The following is a 21,042-nucleotide window of genomic DNA, read 5'->3' as shown; positions in this document are numbered from 1 at the left end:
GGGGTGACTCATTTCTGGCTAAAGAGATACGTGCAGAAGTGTGCTGGGCATTTCTAGAAAGTTTTGCTTTCCTGATGTAGGTGGAACCTCTTTCTCCCAGTCACTTCCTTCTTTATAACCTGGAGCATGAAGGGGAGCCCAGAGGTGAGGCGAACATCCTCATGCTCATGAGAACACCATGGGGAGAAAGAAAGCCACCTACCAAAGATGGCAGAGAGGAAAGCTAGATGGCCAGGCCCCCTGATGGCCTTGTGCAGCCACCCTACTGGCCTGAACAGGCCTCTGTTTGAGTTTTCTGTTGTGCAGCAAAATTCTAAACCTATAATGTTATATTCATTCATCTGACCTACATTAATTGAGCACCTACTATATGCAAGGCACTAATCGAGACCTTGGGGATATAGCAAAGAGTAAAACAGACAAAGATACCTGTATTCAAGATGCTTACTTTGGGGTGGAGGGGTAGAGACAAGATAAGTAAGTAAAACATACATTATGTTAGTGAAAAATCCCTCAGCAAAGCACAAATAATGAAAGCAGGCTAAAGGCTGTCAAGGGCAAGCTATAATTTAAATAGAGTGACCAGGGAAGTCCCTGGGGAGAAGGCAAGTATCAAATGAAGCCCCAAGGGAAGGAAAGGAGCAAGTCATGAGGATACCTGGGGAAAAACATTCCCAGCAGAAGGACCAGCCAAGCCCAAGGCCAAGATGGAAGAGTGTATGATGCTTTAGGGAAGGGGTGTCGAATTTTTGGCTTCCCTAGGCCACACTGGAAAAAGAAGACTTGTTTTGGGCCATACGTAAAATACACTAACACTAATGATAGCTGATGAGCCAAAAAAAAAAAAAAAAAGAAAGAAAAAATCTCATAATGTATTAAGAAAGTTTATGTTTATGTATTTGTGTTGGGCCACATTCGAAGCTATCCTGGACCACATGTGGCCTGTGGGCCGTGTGTTGGACAAGTTGCTTTTAGGAGAATAGCAGAGAGCCTAGTGTGGATGCAGCAAAGTGAGCAAGGATGAGGTAGGGTCTGAGAGGCGACAGTAGAGTGTGGAGATGGGGCATGATGTAGGGCAGGGGTCAGCAAGATTTTTTTATAAAGGGCTGATAGCAAATACTTTAGGCTTTGCAGGATGCATGGTCTTTGCTGCAATGGCTCAACTCTGCAGCTGTGGCAAGAAAGCAGCCCTAGACAGTAAACAAACCAATGGGCATGACTGTGTTCCATTTTAAAAAGACTTTATTTTTTAAATGGACAGCAGGCAGCTAGGTTTGGAGCATGGTTGGGAGACCCCTGATGCACAGCCCTGTAGATCAGTGTAAGGACTTTGGGTTTATGGGAGTAATTGGTTAGCTGTTGGAAGGATTTCAGCATACTGACATGATCTGAATTGTATCTTAACAGGATCACTCTGGATGTTGGGTAGAGAATAGAAAATAGAGAGGAGGAGACAAAGGTGAAAGTAGGGAGACCAGTTAGGAGGCTACTTCAATAATCCAGGCTCATGTCACATAAAATATTTCCTTGGTTTCCAAATCCTGGGAAAGAGTACAACAGTGTTACCAGAGTGATTTATTCAGCCCCACACAGCTCTTGTGTAATTAATAATACCTGCCTCCCCGCCAAACCAGGAGGACCCCAAATGCTTTGCAACCTGATTTGCCAAGCAGAACATGAAGAACACTTCATCTAATTGAAACAGTGGGGGGAGATTTTAAATAGGCAACATGCAATTAACCAAATGAGGACAGACACAGGACACTAAGACTCACACCCCAACAGAAATAAAAAACAAAAGCAGTCCAACCCCAAGCTCAGGAGATTGGCAGAGAATGAGACCTGGAACCGAGCAATTATTGGTACCATGGCAGAACAGGTTCATCATGAATATTGAGACTAGGACAGCATAATGGAGCTATTTTCTTCCTTTCTACCATAGACATGGTGCCGGCCCTGGGATCCTATTTAGAGAGGAGCCATGTCTGCATGAAGTCTGGCTGAGATGGAGTGCTCAAGGGCCATCTGTTGGGGCAAGGGCTTTCTTGAGGGGTGAGCTTTCTTGAGGCAGTGGGACTGACTTGGCCTATGGGCCATTGTTTGATGACCCCTGTACTATGTCATCACACATTTGTTTCTCCTATTAGTACTCCATGGGTTCTACCACCCCTGCTACCACTGTGCCTGTTCCCAGTGAAACAGGGTCCAGATGACTCTAGTTCAGTGTGACGGCAGAGGCTGATTACCTACCATGAAGCTATTGAAGCTTTAGCTCCACAGGCTCACTTGAACAAGCTCCTGCTAAGGCCCTGGGTGTGCCCCCAACAATGGGATTACATGATTTTAGTTTTTATTTTAAAAAATCATATATTTATATATATAATTTTTAAAATTTGCATAAGACAGCCATAAAAAAGGATGAGTTCATGTCCTTTGTAGGGACATGGATGAAGCTGGAAACCATCATTCTCAGAAAACTATCGCAAAGACAAAAAACCAAGCACTGCATGTTCTCACTCATAGGTGGGAATTGAACAATGAGAACACTTGGATGCAGGATGGGGAACATTGCACACCAGGGCCTGTCGTGGGGTAGGGAGAGGGGGAAGGGATAGCATTAGGAGATATACCTAATGTAAATGACAAGTTAATGGGTGCAGCACACCAACATGGCACATGTATGCATATGTAACAAACCTGCACATTGTGCACATGTACCCTAGAACTTAAAGTACAATAATAAAAAAAGGCAAATCATCTTCCATTAAAAGAAATTAAAAATTAAAATTTGCATAAGGAAGATATTTTAATAATATTTCCTCTCTTCCTCCTTGTTCTCATGCCAGTGGCACTGAAACGGTCATGAGTATTTTGGGGGATCTAGTGGAAGGGAAACTTGAGTCTGGAGAAGCATCTAGTTTAGGTCTAGTGGGCTGTTTGTGGGATCACGGTCAGTTGTGTGTATCGTGAGGCTACTGTTTGCTGCCCTAGTGTGGGAGTGGCTTCCAGGACATTCTTGCCACCCTCCGTGACACCCACATACTCTCTCTAGCCATGAAGGTGCAGGGTAGAGATCCCAAGGTGCTATGACAGTGTCCTACAATGGCTGGTGCTGTGGGGAGGGAGGAAGGGGAGAAAGAAGACTTGATCTGTGGGAAGGCAGAACTCCATCCGTGGAAAATTTCTTTAATCATCAGACATGTAAAACTCTAAATGGAGAATTGAGTTCTCATCCATGCCCAATCAAAACAGTTTCTCTCTTTTCAGGCCAATACTTAATAATGCAGCATCTGCCATTGTGAACACACTACAGATTTTTTACGGGTATTGCACAAGACAGTAAGGTGCTTAATGAATATTAGTTATTTTATTCCATTTTGCTCTCATTGTTCTATAAAAATGAGTGGAAAATAGAAAACTGACAATGTTGATATGAGCACTAAGAAATGTAGGTCTCAGAAATGTAACACTATTAAGAAACAAGAGAAAGTACGTTGAGCAGATAAAATCGGTGAATTGTTAGCTTCAATTTGACACTTACTGATGTAAGGTGAACAACCCATAGTCATTCAAGAAGGAAAAGAACAAAATGAAAGAACATGTACAAAACATAAGAGGCATGTCATCGAAAATGATACATAAATAGGAATTCCACAATGTTTTTGTAACTGGGAAGCAGTCTCCCTTCCTTAGTCCCTTATGACATTTGACACACACACACACACACACACACACACTTTCAGTAGCTCATTTATATAAAAATCAGGCACTGACTAAAGACATTTCATCTCCCTGAGCCTCAGTTTCTTGATGTGTAACATGGAGTTTGATAACATGACTATTGCAAGACTTCCACTAGGAAATGTTCGTGAAACTGTCTAGCAGAGGGTGGGGCCCCCTTAGGGTGCTCAATACATTTAATTCTCTTCCCGATACCAGGTTGTCGAATGTGGAATAAAGAGTTGGGAAGCTTTGAAGGCCTTGTTTGCCAGTGCTTGCCAGTGTCCACATCATTTCTTAGTCCAACACTTGGCTTAGGCATGATGCTGAGTAACATCCTGCACTTTTTCAGAAATGATTTAAATCCTCTGCAGCAGATGCAGACCCCTGGTCTGAAACAAGAATGGCAACCCTGTGCTGCTAGGAGTAGGCCCAGAGCAATGAACATTTCAGAGGAGGTGTGAGAAGGAAGAGAAACACTTAGAACCTGTTTGGGATAAAGGAAATAATGGAATTCCTGTCTTTATAAAACTGCCCCTGCACTTCATCCTATGAGAGATGCACTGAGCCATGTGCATTTCACCCTCACGTCTGTCCTAAGCTGGGGATTATGATCTTCATTTTACAGATGAGGAAACTGAGGCACAGAAATTCCAAGGAGCTTGCCCAAGGACACATGGCAGGACAGGGCTGGGGCTCAAATTTCCTGAACCCATCTCTAGTGCTCTGTGGCACTTGCCTCTCCCCCTGTCACAGATTCCGTGGCTCTTCCACCTGCTCATGGTGAAGGCTTTGGGGTGGGTTCTCTGGTCCTGCTCCTCACCTTCTCACCAAACAAGAGGAAAGACACTGTGTAATTTTACTTTGGTAAAATTACTCTCACTGATAAGCCAAATTTTGTCTAGAAATTCTGTCTAAGGTCATAAGAGTTTCTCTGAGGAGGCAGGACATTGAATCCCAAGTCCAGAGAGGTTGATCTCTATCTTTTAGAGTTTATCTGAGGCCAGGCATGGTGGCTTATGCCTGTAATCCCAGCACTTTGGGAGGCTGAGGCGTGCAGATCACGAGAGCAGGAGTTCAAGACCAGTCTGGCCAACATAGTGAAACCCCATCTCTACTAAAAATACAAAAAATTAGCCGAGTGTGGTGGTGTGTGCCTGTAATCCCAGCTACTCGGGAGGCTGAGGCAGGAAAATTGCATGAACCCAGGAGGCAGAGGTTGCAATGAGCTGAGGTTGTGCCATTGCACTCCAGCCCAGGCAACAGTGCAAGACTCTGTCTCAAAAAAAAAAAAAAAAGAGTTTATCTGGAAGAAAACACTTTATCCCAGCTCTTCACTCACTCACTCACTCATTCGTTTATTCATATGTGTATCGAGTGCCCACTCTCCATCGACTGCTATGCTGGGCACAGGCACACAATTGTGGACATGACCAATGAGGTTCTTGTCCTCCTGGACCTGCACCCCAGCAGGGAAGACAGACCAAAAGATAGGAAAACAAGTAAAAAGTACAACTGCAAATGGTGATGAGAGTTAAATAAGAATACAAACAGGAAGCTGAGGTAGAGGCTGCCACTTTGGGTCAGGTGGTACAAGAAGGTGACATTTAAGCCTCGCCCTAAGGGATGAGGGGAAGGCAGCCAAATGAAGGGTGAGGGTGGGGTTAGGATGCTTTGCAGGTAAAGGGAACAACATGTGCCAAGCCCTGACCCAGGAAAACGTGGCCAGTGTGGCTGGAGCACAGGGAGAGATGGAGAGAATGGCCAGAATTGAGTTTGGAGAAGTCATCAGGGACTCACTAATGGCAGGCTTTGTAGTGACGGTAAGGAACCGGTATTTTACTCTGGTTGCCATAGGAAGCCACTGAACTTCAAAAGCTTTGCTGTCTAACTGTACTTTAGTGGAGTAGAAAATGGATAGAAATAAGAAGGTTTTGATTTGGACGTTCGCCTTGAGGTAGGCTGATTGCATTAATAGCTCCCAGTCTTCACCCTGTCTATATCCATTTGCCATGTGACTTTCCAATTCCTGCCAGAATCTAGGCGGGATGTGTGACTCACTTTGGCCAAAGGACTGTCGGCAAATGTGATGCAAGCAAAGACTTGAACAAGCACGCGCATGTTTCTATTTGTTCTGCCATCACCATCAAACATCCAGCCTAGATGGAAGAAGAAAGACACGGACCAGAGCTGGGACCTAGTCATCTTATTCGATGAATAGGTGGCCAGCCAGCTCTCACACCAATGAATGAATCTGGCCAGGTCAGCAGAGCTGACTAGCCGAAATGCAACTGACTGTAGGCACATCAGTGAGCCCAGCCACACCCAGAACAGCTGAACCATGCAGACTTGTGAGCTAACTTAATGTTTACTGTTATATGCCATTGAAGTTTTGTGGTTGGTTATTACACAGCACTGTAGTAGCGATGGATAACCAATTCATACCTCAACCTCAAACTGCTTATATCTAAACCCCTGAAACTTCAAAATCAAAGAGTTCAGGTGGACTATTTGGATGCTTCAGCTCCTTCTAGCATGAGCTCTGGAGTCAGGGGTCTGCTCTGCTGTTTATTCCCAGTGAACACTTGAACCAGGTATTTTACTTCTCTGAATCTTAGCTTCTTTATCCATAAGATGGATTTAATGACCACACCCACCCAGTGGGGTTATTAGAGGAATCAAAGGAGAAAACACTTCATAAATGTTAAATTCTGTCTTTGCATCTTCAAGTTATGATCATCGATATCTTCATGTACAGAGAACATGGAATCAAAGTGAAAAGGAAATAAAAGCAGCTATGGAAAGTGTGGCACAGAGAAGAGATATAAGAACCTGTGCAGAGCTGTGTGTTGAGAATGCACCCTGGTTAGTAAGGTGGATCTGTCCTAGGAAAAACCAGAGATCAATGAACGGTCTTTTACCTGGGGTGTAATATGTTTGGTTGTAAATCACCTTTTACATGATGGATTGAAAAGGATCACCAGAAGCTAAGAAATTGTCAAGCTAGTGTAACCAGAGGCCCAGAGGTGGTCTCCAGGGCTAGCTGTGTCTAGGCAGCACAAGGAAACACTGCCTGGGAGTCCTCCATTCTGTGGATCAAGATGTCGTAACTGTCAAACAGGGCCCTGAGGCTGACTCAGCGGCTGATTCAGGGTTAGGATCACTCACCGGTCAGGCAGCACCTGAGGGTAAATCCCTCCTCCTGTGCTCTGGCCTCACCTCCTGCTTCCTGGGAGGCCCTGCCCCATAGCTTCCACCTTTACCTCTTAAAGATAGATGTTGGCTGGGTGCAGTGGCTCATGCCTGTAATCCCAGCACTTTGGGAGGCTGAGGCAGGAGGATCACGAGGTCAAGAGATCGAGACCATCCTAGCCAACATGGTGAAACCCTGTCTCTACTAAAAATACAAAAGTTAGCTGGGTATTGTGGCGCATGCCTGTAATCCCAGCTACTTGGGAGGCTGAGGCAGGAGAATCACTTGAACCCGGGAGGCAGAGGTTGCAGTGAGCCGAGACTGTGCCACTGCACACCAGCCTGGCAACAGAGTGAAACTCCATCTCAAAAAATAAAAATAAAAAAAAAATAAGTTAAATGTCTACCTTTCCCACCTCTTTGCAACTCTCTACTTCTGCCTTGACCTCTCAGAAGCATTTAATTCCACATCATTTCTTGCCCCACCCCCAAATATCAACTGCTTGTCAAATCCCAGAGACTTTCTACACCTCCCACTTCCATCATCTTGTTGTTTTGGCCGCCATGACCCTGGTTTTGATACTTATTACTTTTGATTTAAATAATTGCAAATAATCTCTGGTCTCTTTCTTTGCTAATCTGTATTCCATATTATTTCTGGACTCTTCTTTCTGAGTAACACATCTGAGCCTGGCTGTTTCCCGCTCAACATCTCTCACTGCCCACAGAAGGAGTTAAATAAACTCCTTAGAATCCTTCAAAGGCCTTCATGCTTTGGTCTCATCCAGCCTCCCAATTTTATTTCCCACCACTGTCATTCATGAATCCTGTGTTTCCATCAAAATGAATTTTTTTTCCTTCTACATATTGAGTACTTTAATACCTCCAGGCATTTGCTCATGCCATTCCCCATTCCTGGAAGGCATCCCTGCAATTTCTACACAATTGAATCATACCAAATCTTCAAAGCCCAACATAAATAGTTCTTCCTGCATGAAACTTTATTTTATTTTTTAGGAGAAATACATCTTTCCCTTCTCCTTTCCTAGAAATGGATAATTTTGCACCTTCGAATATAGTTGTTGTGCATATTATATCCCCCAAACTGGACTAAGGACTTCTTAGAGCAGGATTCATCTTTGTTTTTTGGGGATTTTTGGTTGTTGTTTGGTTGGCTGGTTGGTTGGTTGGTTTCTCTGAGACAGGGTCTTGCTCTGTCCCCCAGGCTGGAGTGCAATGGCGTGATCTTGGCTTACTGCAACCCCCGCCTCCTGGGTTCAAGTGATTCTCGTGCCTCAGTGTCCTGAGTAGCTGGGACTACAGGTGCATGCCACCATACCCAGCTAATTTTTGTATTTTTTGTAGAGATGGGGTTTCATCACATTGCCCAGGCTGGTCTCAAACTCCTAAACTCAGGTGATCCACCCACCTTGGCCTCCGAAAATGCTGGGATTAAAAGTATAAGTCACAGCACCTGGCCAGGATTCATCTTTGTATCACCACAATACTTAGCACAGTGCAATGCACATAGCAGCTAACCAATTACCATTTCCTGAACAATAAACAAATATGCTTCAAATTATCATTGACATAAAGATGGCTACCATAATCATAATCCTAAACAATTTTACCTTATGGTAAAATCATGTTTAACATACCAGTTAACCTAAGGGTTGTCAACCCAGATGATTACAGGGGCCAGGCAAGTAATATAAATGGTAAAATAGCTAGGCAGGTCCTGTGGCTAATGTTGTAGTCCCTGCCACATACAACAGGAGCAGCAGCTACTTAGTACCAGCCAATTGTCACCATTTGGAGATGTGGGTCCTACATTACCAGGTCATTTGATTATTAGAGATGCAAGAAATCTGAATATTATGTGAAATCGTTCTGTTTTTAAAAGTTGGCAACTAGCTCAATATTTAACAACTGGGCTGCCAATTTGCAAGTACTGGGCTAGAGAATGCTGCATTCTGTTTAAATGCTACTTAATTGACTTACTAGATAAAATATAACCAGGCAAAGATGGTTGGCTCTCAGAGAATTAGAGCATCCTATAACGCAGTTAATGCTGGCTCCATGGTTGATTCAGAAGCCATTTTGTGGCTTTGCCATGTCTCAGCTTCTCATTTCCAACATCAGTCATCATCAGGGAGAAGACAGAAGAGCTTTCTGGGAACTGGAACTCTCTGCTGTCTGTATTGCGGAGACAACTGCACTGCTTTCTTCCAACTGCATCTATTTCTGAGACTGCTCTCATTTTCCCTGTCTTCTGCACTGAGCAACCACTAACCACTCTGTGGGCCTCTTGGCAGGTTTATTAGTCAGGGTTCTCTAGAGGGACAGAACTAATAGGACAGGTGTATATATGCAAGGGAGTTTATTAAGGAGTATTGACTCACATGATCACGAGGTAAAGTCCCACAATAGGCCATCTGCAAGCTGAGGAGCAAGAAAGCCAATCCAAGTCCCAAAACCTCAAAAGTAGGGAAGCAGTGCAGCCTTCAGTCTGTGGCCAAAAGCCTGAGAGCCCCTGGCAAACCACTGGTGTAAGTCTAAGAGCCCAAAAGCTGAAGAACTTGGAGTCTGATGTTTGGGTGCAGGAAGCATCCAGCATGGGAGACAGATGAAGGCCAGAAGACTCAGCAAGTCTGCTCTTTCCACCTTCTTCTGCCTGCTTTATTCTGGCTATGCTGGCTGCTGATTAGATGGTGCCCACCCAGATTGAGGGTGGGTCTGCCTCTCCCAGTCCACTGACTCAAATGTTAATCTCCTTTGGCAGCACCCTCACAGACACAGCCAGGAACAACACTTTGCATCCTTCAATCCAATCAAGTTTATACTCAATATTAACCATCACAGCAGGTATCAGAGAACTCCAAGGTCAGGTCTCTGATCCTCTCAAACTCCATATGATCTCAGTGGCTGGCAGAGCCCAGTCTCAAGGAACTGGGGGCCATACAGGAAGCTGCCTGCTCCCCCAACCCTGAAGCCCCAGATCATTTGTTTAGCACCATTCCTATAGGACTTATTAATAATTTTTATGTGACAGTGACCATATATTGAGCACCTAAGCTAGGCATTTCCCCGAGTGTGTTGAATTCTCATGATACTGCAAAGTAGATAATTGCATTAACCAGGATAAGTTAATGGCTATAACAAGACAACCCCAAAATTTCAGTGACTGGACATAATCCCACATGATTTGGGTTAGGAGGGAGAGCTCTGCTCCATGCAGCCATTCAGGGACTCAGGATCCTTTCACCTTGCAACTAGACCTTCTTATAGGATCTCAGGATTCTCTCTCTTCAGGTGGCAGATGGAGAAAGAAAACAAGGATTGCATATGGGAGACTTTAATTGATCACACCTGGAAGGGGCTCACATCACTTCTGCCCACATCATGTGGACCAGAACTTTATCATGTGGCCATACTTAACTGCAAATATAGTCAGGCTCTATGCCAGGGCCAGGAAGAACAGGGGAACTAGATATTGGTGAGCTCTAGTAACCTCTGCCATAGTGGTCATTCCCATTTCTCACATAAGGAAATTAATTTCAGAGAAGTTACTTCATTGTCTAAGGTCACATATCACTAAGTGAAGAACTGGGCCTAAAACCTAAGCTCATCTGGCACTGACATCCACCTTTTCCCACTGCTCCACTTGGTCCTTTTGGCATCTCCCATTCCATCGCACACTCCTGGCATTAACAAATGTTATGTGTCGACTCCCAGAAGAGCACTTGCTTCAAGGGAGTGTTTTATTGGCATATCTCCATGGGACTTTGCCTAAAGACACTCTCAACTCTTACATCTTTGACCTTTCCTAAAGAGGTACACATTACTTTCTTCTGGTAGAGAAGGAGGACAGAAGCAGGCCACAGTGATGTGCGCATCGCTTGCTCATCAAGGCCACTCTCAGACGACAGTGTGCCACTTCATATCACTGGTTAGCTTGTATTGTGTTTGTATATTGCTTCCCCCACCCCCAGTAGCTTGAGAACGTGTTGAGTCTCATGCTTCCAGAATGTTCCATAGCCCCATCATGGACCTGTGTACATCATAAATACCTACTAATACATTTTGGTTGATTAGTTTCTTAGAGTTAAGGTGGCTTACAAGGTCCATACAAATGCAACAGCATTAACTATGTGAGAGAATTTGGGAGTATAATTAGTTGCAGATAATTATAGATAAATTAAAGACAAACTTGGCTGAGTGCTTCTGTTCCACACTCTGCCAGCACTCTAGATTCGCATGGACTTCCGTCATGACTACTGATCACAATTACATTTTTGAAAATTGTCTATATAATTATTGATTTAAGTCTGCCTAACCCCTTCAGGCTATAAACTCCACGAGGGCAGAGATCATGTCTTTGTCACTCATCATTACTTGTATTGGTCAGTCAATGTTGCATGATAAACAATCCCTAAACTCAGTAACATAACAATAATGATGTATTCTCACTTGCATATCCACAGGTTCACTGGAATTTTACTGATCTAGGCTTGTTTCCACCGAACTTAACTCCAAGCTGACAGTGTTTCTTATCCTTCAGAGATCTGCTCTCATGTTTTTCTTATGGCAATGACAGAAGTGCAAGAGGCAATGAAAGCAGTCTCTTACAGCCTAGTCTAGGAACTGGCACACAGTCACACCTGCCCACACTCTGTAGGCTAAAGTGAGCCACATGGCCAAGCCCAACCTCAGTGGGGTGGGACAATACACTCTGCCTCTTGTAGGAGCAACTGCAAAGTCCTACAACACAGGACACAGACGCAGATAGGAATGAACGATTTTAAGCAATAATGCAAGGTATCACATGGCTGTATCTCCATTAGCCAGCACACGGCATTGTACATCAGAACTGTGAAATAAATATTATTTGAATAAACACATAGGATATTCTAAGAAAATCTCTCTGGGTTGAAAAAAAAAAAAACCCAAACCACTGGTTGGTGAGGATTAACTAATGTGACAGGATAATATATTAAGGGATTAATTAATTGTATGTTGAAATTGTACTTTGTATATTAATTATATTAAAAGATTAATTCCTTCCCTCTGTTTCAAGCAGGAAGCCAGGTGTAGTTTGCGTCCCTGCTCACAGGGCAGGAGAGCAGAAGCAACCTTGAGCCAAGAGCTCCTCTGATGTTTTGTTCAGGTCTCAGCAGATGCAGAGAGAATGTTGGTCTCCCTGAAAGAGAGGGTAGAGAGACTACTGAATAAGGAAGACTTGCCCAGCTAGGAAGGGGCGAGCTGACTGTGGGTTCATCACGCAGCAGACACACACACGCTGCTCTGTGCCCTTCTTCAGCACTTTGAGAGGCTGAGGTGGAAGGATACCTTGAGGCCAGGAGTTTGAGACCAGCCTGGCCAAGAAAGCAAGATCCCATCTCTACAAAAATATATTTTTTAAATGAGCTGAGCATGCTGGTGCATACCTAAAGTCCCAGCTACTGGGGAGGAGACTAAGGCAGGATACCTTGAGCCCGAGTTTGAGGTTACAGTGAAATGAGTGGGACATTGTCACCAAACTGGGTGACAGAGCAACATTCTGTCACTGAAAAAGAAAAAGTGGCTATTGTGTCAGGGGAACAAAAATACTCAGACACACGCACACTACTCTGTGCCCTTCTTCTAGGAAAATGCCTCATAAGAAAGGCAGTGAGGAATCTTCAGCAAGGACAGTTAGTGGGTGTGCCTGAGGCAAGGGAGACCCTGAGTCCATCTGGAAAAGTTCCCAAACCCTATAAATGGCTCAGAAGCAGAGACTTGCAGACATCAAGGACCCCCTTGGGCTTAGGCAGTGAGGACACCAACCACTTAAGCCTCCCAGATCCTTTTAAGCCTCTGGGACATGAAGAAGTGTCCCCAGTATGGTATGAGATTAAATTTCCCACATCCCAGTGGCATAAGGATATGGTGTCATAATTAATCTGATTTAAAGAAAGGAATGAGGCCAGGTACTGTGGCTCATGCCTGTAATCCCAGCACTTTGGGAGGCCAAGGCAAGCAGATCACTTGAGGTCAGGAGTTCAAGACCAGCCTGGCCAACATGGTGAAACCCTGTCTCTAATAAAAATACAAAAAGTAGCCCAGCATGGTGGCAGATGCCTGTAATCCCAGATATTCAGGAGGCTGAGGCGCGAGAATTGTTTGAACCCGGGAGGTGGAGGTTGCAGTGAGTGGAGATCACACCACTGCATTCCAGCCTGGGCGACAGAGCGAAATTCTGGCAAAAAAAGAAAAAAAAAAAATAGAAAGGGAGGGAGAGGGAGAGAGAGAGAAAGAGAGAAAGAAAAAGAAAGGGAGGGAGGGAAAGAAAGGAAAAGAAAGAAAGAAAAGACAGTGTTATTTCCTGTGTTATACACCTGAGTTACAGGGTAGTCATTAACACCTATTAAACTATAAAAATTATAGCTGGGAATCAGAAAACCAAGACTCTTTGATAACATAATAATTGTATTTAAATATTTTGGGGACATTTGTTCCCATTTTCATGGGAAACCTTATAAATCTATACAAAGGCCTGCACAGCGCACCAAGGGAGAGGTGCCCCCGTAATATAACAAAGACCTTTCCCCTGTCTTCCAGGGTTTGAGTACTCTCTTATAAAGCCCACATAATCCCAGATTGTTAAATTAAATTATCAATAATGTTTAAATTATGCGGGTTCCCAACTGTGCTGTGATGTTTGCACACTTTATAGGAAGTGACTAATTATAATTAGTGCTTCAATACAAAAGAGCCACTGTCATTAAAAGAAAAGGAGAAAAATTCATCTTACGTGCTTAGACCTCGGCCTCCCAGCACAGGCTCTTCGCTTTCCCTTAGGCTGGGGTTGCCGAATGAAGGACAGGTGGGAAATGAATGCTGGTTTCCACACGACGTGTGAGAAGATGGATTTAGATATCCTTGGGTCAAGTGAGGATGCCAGACACAGAACAACTCGCAACACTGAGAATCTGATGTCAGTGAGCCACCTCATCAGAAAGGCAGTGAGGAGTGGAAACCGGCAGCAGGCCATCAGCATCGCTGGGTTCTTGTTCCCGCTCCGTTCCTCATTATTTGCAGAAGGTCATTTAAATTCTTTGGGTCTCAGTTTCCTGAGTTGCAAAGTGGAGCCAACAATGCCTGCCCTACATCTTTGATAGGGTTTTTTTGTTGTTGTTCCCCTGACACAATACACAATGGCCAGTATTTTTTTTTTTTTTTTTGTGACAGAGTGTCACTCTGTCACCCAGTTTGGTGACAGTGGCTCAGTCATCTCACTGTAACCTCAAACTCTTGGGCTCAAGGGCTCCTGCCGTAAACTCCCCAGTAGCTGGGACTATAGGCATGCACCAGCATACTTGGCTCATTTTGAAAAATATTTTTGTAGAGATTGGCGGTGGGGGCGGGGGGGGGTCTCACTTTCTTGACCAGGTTGGTCTCTAATGCCTGGCCTCAAACTCCTCAGCCTCCCAAAGTGCTGAGATCACAGGCATGAACCACAGGCGACTATTTTCTAAGTGCTTGCAGGGTCCCAGGACCTAGGCTGGATCCTCTGGGGTTTATTAAAGAATAAACACAGAACCTTCCCTCCTATGCCCCCCCGACTTCCTGACCTATTGTTATCATGGTGGTTTTCTCAATTGATCTCCCTTGATCATGAAGGACAGGGTCCAGGTCTTATTCATTGTTTACTGTTGCATCACCATCACCTCCCATAGTGTCTGCACATTGTAGACATTTGAGAAACGTTATTTGGAAGAAGGAAGGGAGATGCCTTGTCTTATATTAACAGAAAATGATTTAAATGTATTAGTCTTGCCTCATTTGCACCACAAACTCTTTGAAAACAAGGAGCGTGTCTGACGTTCCTTCTGGTATTTACTACAGTGCCCAGCAATTCTGAGATCCCCTACTATGAGGAAGACTCTTTGGTAGGTGTTGAGGGCACAGCACGGAACAACACAGCCACACATCCTGCCTCATGGCAGTTACACTGGAAAGGAGAGTCAGATCTTAATCATCAAACCAACAAATACTCAACCACAAATTGTGAATAGTACTACAGTAAACACTGCAAACTGCCAAACACCATCACTCCCACTTCTTTCTTTTGCTAACAGAACCCTGATTTGATTTGTGAGGTCAAATCTCCGGTTCCAAATGATTCATCATGATTTAGTTGACTTGGACTAAGCAGTCATGATACTTCTGTTTCTCTTTGCTAGTCAATGGTCTGAGTGGACGTGTGACCCAGCCTGGCCAATTAGACAGTAAGAGAGGGGGCATTCTGCCTAGTGACTTCTGGGTAATATTTCCCTCCTTGATAAAAGAGAAAAGCACCTTTGCCTCCCTGTCCTTCCAGCTTGGATGTGTCATGTGATAATGTGATATTTGCTGCTGTGGCAGCAATGCGATGCTAAGGGGACATATCTCCCAGGCACAGCAGGCAAATTAAAGGCATCTGGGCTCTTGATGGTGTCTGTTGGGGTCTCTAAAGAAGCCTACTGAGTAGCTGCTCTCCCTTCTGAGTTCTGAGCAAATTGAGAACTCAGGCCTCCAGGTCCTAGGTAGATTCAAAGATTTTCTTTCTTGGCCAGGAGTGGTGGCTCACACCTGTAATCCTAGCACTTTGGGAGGCTGAGGTGGGTGGCTCACTTGAGGTCAGGGTTTCGACACCAACCTGGCCAATGTGGTGAAACCCCATCTCTACTAAAAATACAAAAAGTAGCCGGGTGTGATGGCGCATGCCTGTAATCCCAGCTACTTGGGAGGCCAGGCAGGAGAATCACCTGAACTCAGGAGGCGGAGGTTGCAGTGAGCCGAGATCACGCCACCGCACTCCAGCCTGGGTGACAGAGTGACACTCTGTCTCAAAAAAAAAAAAAAAAAAAAAAAAGATTTTCTGATTGGCAATTGGTTGAAGAGTTAAGTTATTGTCTAAAAACCTAGAATCAATAGAAGGGAATGTCCGGGTTAAGATAGAGGTTGTGGAAACCAAGGTTCCCATTATGCAGAGGAAGCCTTTGGGTAGCAGGCTTCAGAGAGAATAGATTGTAAACATTTCTTAACAGAGTTGATTCTCTCCTGGATCAGGAAAAACACCTATAGCAGGAAGGGGATTCTCTTCAGAATGTAGATTTTCTCCCAAGAGACAGACTTGCAGGACTATTTCAAGATATGGCAAAGAAACATAATTTGGGGTAAAATACTTCAATTTCCTTCAGGGGCTGCTGTCTGTCAGGTGATGCTATCCTAGAGTGAGGTTGGAATTTGGTATCTTATTGCTACAAAAAGTCTGCTTTGTCACTCTTAAGATCTGTTTTAATGTTAATGCTTGTCAGCTGGTCCTGAATTCCAAAAGGGAGAAGGGTATAATGAGGCATGTCTGATCCCCCTTCTCATCATGGCCCAAACTAGTTTTTCAGGTTAACTTTGGAATGCCCCTGAGTGAGAGGAGGGGTCCATTCAGATGTTTGGGGTGCTTAGAATACCATTTTTATTTACAAGGCCAAGCACATATTCTCTGAGTCTGAATTAATATGCATTGTGTCAACTTCTGTTCCTGCAAAGAATGAGCCATCCCACCAGCTTTTTCTTTTCTGAACCATTGCTTCTGTGACAGGATGAAGCTCTCAGAATCAGAAGGAACGCTTGAGAGAGCAGACTTTTAGACACCAGAAGCTGGGTTCTGTAGCTGGCATCTCATGGGGATATTTGGGTCTCCATAGCTCTCTCCTTCAAATAATAACTGTTCCTCCCATCTCTTAGGGAGCCACTCCTTGGTGGAAGCTACAAGTCCTGTTCTGTCCTCTGGTCTCTGGGTTGCCACTATCACACAAGATGGACCAATAAGAGGGCCAAATTATCTGATCTTAGTGATTGGTTCAATGATAGGCATGTGACCTCAGCTGAACCAATCACTGTTCAGCTCTTCTTTCTTTCTGGGCACAGATTTGGATGGCCCAGGGGTTGCAGGTATCAGCTACCCTGCCAGAGGGAGAATAGAGCTCACATAAAGAAATAGCAGAACAAGAGACAGAGAGCCATAACAGCATTGAGACCTCCTGTGGCAGAAGTTTTGGAGGCCAGCCCATCCATCTCCTTGATTATGCAGGGCTAAAAATTCTATGTCACTCCACTCTCAACGTCTTTTAATTTTTTTTCTTAAAATAGTTTGATTTGGGTTTCTGTTCCTCAAAGGGAAAAATTCCTGAGCAATACAGATTAACTAAGTCACAATGCCGTATCTATAGCAGTATGGGATATTAGAACAGAAAGAGATAGTTTTATTCACTTACTCATGTGATCACTCAACAAATATCTACCTGTCTACTGTTTCAAGACAGTCTAATAGTAGTTAAGGGTGTAGCTTAGGAGTCAGAACTTTGGGTTCAAATCCTGACTTCATCTCTCTGTGACACTGGGCAAGTAAACTGGCTGAGCCCTAATGTCCTCATATCTTCAAATAGAGGTTAAAAGTATCTATATCAGGTTGTTGTGCGATTTAAATAACCTATTTAAACATCTTCAGCAATTGAGCCTAGCATTTTCTAGGTGCATATAGAATAACAGTTCTAAATGTAGATAACATCTCCTGCAGAAAGAACAGGGAATTTCCCAAGGTCACCCAGCTATCTAAGGACTCGATTTATCCCTGTTTTGCTCAGACTTACCAAATTCCCTTAAAGAACCAAATAATTTAGATCTAGTTCACCATCCATTACTTTTAAGGGGTTGTCATTAACTTAAGCTTAGTCAAGTAAAAGGTGAGGTTAAGAATGCTTCAAAACTCTAATACCCTAATATCAATGAGCTTGTATCAGCATACACTGATGCAAACTCCAAATTGCAGTAGCGTAAGCACATAAGGATTTATTTTTCTCACATAATCAAATGTGGGAGAAAGGCAGTTCAGGCCTGAATTGCTCCATAATTCAGTTCAGACTCTGCAATGCCATCAAGGATCCCAGATCCTCCTGTCTGTCTTCTGTGCATCCATGCACTGTGGCTTTTGTCCTCATGGTCACACCATGGCTGCTGCACCTCAAGGCATCACTTCTACATTCTAGCCAGAGCAAAGAAGAAGGAAGCAGGAAGAAGCGGTACCTATATCAGAAAAATAAAAGCTTTCCCAATAAAAGCTTACCCATCCAATGTCCAAATATAGCCACAGGAAGTCTAGGGAAGTGATTATTTTTCTTCTGGGTACATTGACCCCCTAAAGAAAATCAGTGTTTTTTAGACAGGAAGACAGAGAATAAATGTTAAGTAGAAAACTTGCAGTGTTCACTGTATTCCTATCTTCCACTTGGCAGCTAGGTCCACCTAAACCCCAAAGGACCTCACCTTTTATATCCTATCAAACGCTTAGTTACAGACAAATAGGAATTAATTACATTGTTTATTCATTTATTCAGCACATTGTCAGATACTAAGTTAAGCAATGTGACATGACAAATAAGAGATGGTTCTTGCATCAAAGGAGCTCTCAGGCTAATGGAGAAGATAAATAAAAACAAATGATTACAATATAAGTATGATAAATAGGGTATTAGAGGTAGGTTCACAGAGCAACTGGAGCACAGTCCAGGGAGTGGCATCTTACTCTGTCTATACAGGCAATTAAGGGGAAGTTTCACCTTTGGCCTGGGCCTTGAAAAGCGAGTAAGTATGTTAGTTAGGATAGGTTGTGCTTTGCTGTGGTAACAAGTAAATCTCCAAATCTCAGAGGACTAACAGTAAAATTTTATTTTATACGTGTACAAAGTTGAGTGCAGACACAAATGGTCAGGAGGCTCTCCTGGCTACCTCTACAGTAACTGGTGACTCGAGGGACACAGGCTTTTCCAACTAGGGGCTCCACTGTCACCTGGGGGCATCAGAGTCCTATCCAGATACTCTAAATCCAGCTGGCCATTGAGTGAAGAGAGACTGCATGTGGAGGATTGTGAACTCCAAACTGAATGACATTACCTGCAAGTGTCACATGCCAATTCTGCTCACATTCTATTGGTAGGTGCTGGTCACGTGGTCCCACCTACGTGCAATGGGTGCTGGGAAGTGTGGTCCCTGATTGAGTGACAACTCTGCAATATGGAAGGGTTACACTGCTTTTGTTGGCCAGCCAGCCATCTATGCTACTGTAGAGTTTGGTAGGCAGAGGAGGGAGATAAAAGACATTATTTGAGAAAGAAGGAGGGGCTTATGCAAAATCTTGGAAGTATAGTTAATTAGGGACACCTAGAGTAAGTTTCTGTGACTGGGTTTCAGGTTACAAGGAAGGGGAGTAGTGTCTACGGAAGAGATTGAGAAAGTAGATATAATGGGGAAGGTCCTTGAAGGAGCTGTAACTACATGCTAAGAATTTGGCCTTGTCTTATAGGCAGTGGGGAGACATTAGAGGTCTTTGGTATGTGAGCAGGACTTTGATGGCTACGTGAAGGATGAATTAGAGGATGCAGAGAAGGTAGGCAGGGGCCACATTTGAGAGACAAAAGCAAAAGCCCAAGTGAGAAATGATGAAAGTCAGACCTATGCCAATGGCTGGGAAGTGGAGAAGAGAAAGCTTTGGGAAACACTGTGTAGTAGAGTTGCTTGGACATGCCCACAATAGAACAAGGAAAAGGAAAGCTCCAGTTTAGTACAGGGTGCAGCATTCAAATGCTATTCTGTTCTGTGCTCCCATCTTATTTCCTACTATGGTGACCTACATAGGATCTAAAGGAAAACAAATAACTCCTTTCTCTCTCTTGTCAATTTGGAACACATCCATGCAGCCTGGGCATCACCCCCTGTCCTGTCCTCAGAGTAAGCTACCCTATCCCAGTGCTCTTTTTGCACCATAGTTCAATAACAGCACAAAACATCATTGGGGCAGTGATATGGTTTGGCTGTGTCCCCACTCAAAATCTCATATTGAATTGTAATCCTCATAATCCCTACTTGTCAAGGATAGGACCAGGTGGAGGTGATTGGATCATGGGGGAGGTTTCCTCCCATGCTGTTCTCAGGATCATGAGTAAGACTCACAAGATCTGATGGTTTTATAAGCATCTGGCATTTCCCCTACTTGCACTCACTCCATACTGTCACCCTGTGAAGAAGGTGCCTGCTTCTCCTTTGCCTTCCACCATGATTGTAAGCTTCCTGAGGCCTTCGCAGCAATGTAGAACTGTGAGTCAAACCTCTTTTCTTTATAAATTACCCAGTCTCAGGTATTTCTTCATAATTGTGTGAAAATGGGCTAATACAGTAAATTGTTACCGAGGTAGTCGGGCACTGCTATAAGAATACACACAAATGTGGAAGCAACTTTGGAACTGGGTAACAGGCAGAGGATGGAACAGTTTAGAGGGTTCAGAGGAAGACAGGAAAACGTGAGAAAGTTTGGAACTTTCTAGAGACTTGGAGGGCTCAGAAGACAGGAAGATGTGGGAAAGTCTTGAACTTCCTAGAGACTGTTAAATGGCTTTGACCAAAATGCTGATAGTGATATGGACAGTGAAGTCCAGGCTGAGTTAGTCTCAGATAGAGATGAGGAACTTTTTGGGAATTGGAGTAAAAGTCACTCTTGCTATGCTTTAGCAAAGAGACTGGCAACATTTTGCCCCTCCCCTAGAGACCTGTGGGACTTTGAACTTGAAAGAGATGATTTAAAGTACCTGGCAGAAGAAATTTCTAAGCAGCAAAGCATTCAAGAGGCAGCAGAGCATTAAAGTTTGGAAAATTTGCAGCCTAACAATGCAATAGGAAAGAAAAACCCATTTTCTAAGGAGAAATTCAAGCCGGCCTTGAGAAGAGGGTTACCATCCTCCAGACCCCAGAATGGTAGATCCACTGACAGCTTGCACCATGCACCTGGAAAAGCCTCAGACACTCACTGCCAGCCCGCGAAAGCAGCCAGGAGGGGGGCTATACCCTGCAAAGCTACAGAGGTAAAGCTGCTCAAGGCCATGGGAGCCCAGCTCTTGTATCACTGTGACCTGGTTGTGAGACATGGAGTCAAAGGAGATCATTTTGGAACTTTAAGGTTTAATGACTGCCCTATTGGATTTCAGACTTGCATGGGGACTGTAGCCCCTTTGTTTTGGCCATTTCTCCCATTCGGAATGAGCGCATTTACCCAGTGTC

Source organism: Pan paniscus, chromosome 10 (assembly GCF_029289425.2).
Source record: "Pan paniscus chromosome 10, NHGRI_mPanPan1-v2.0_pri, whole genome shotgun sequence".
Lineage (NCBI taxonomy): Eukaryota > Metazoa > Chordata > Mammalia > Primates > Hominidae > Pan > Pan paniscus.
Note: the sequence above shows the minus strand (reverse complement) of the source record.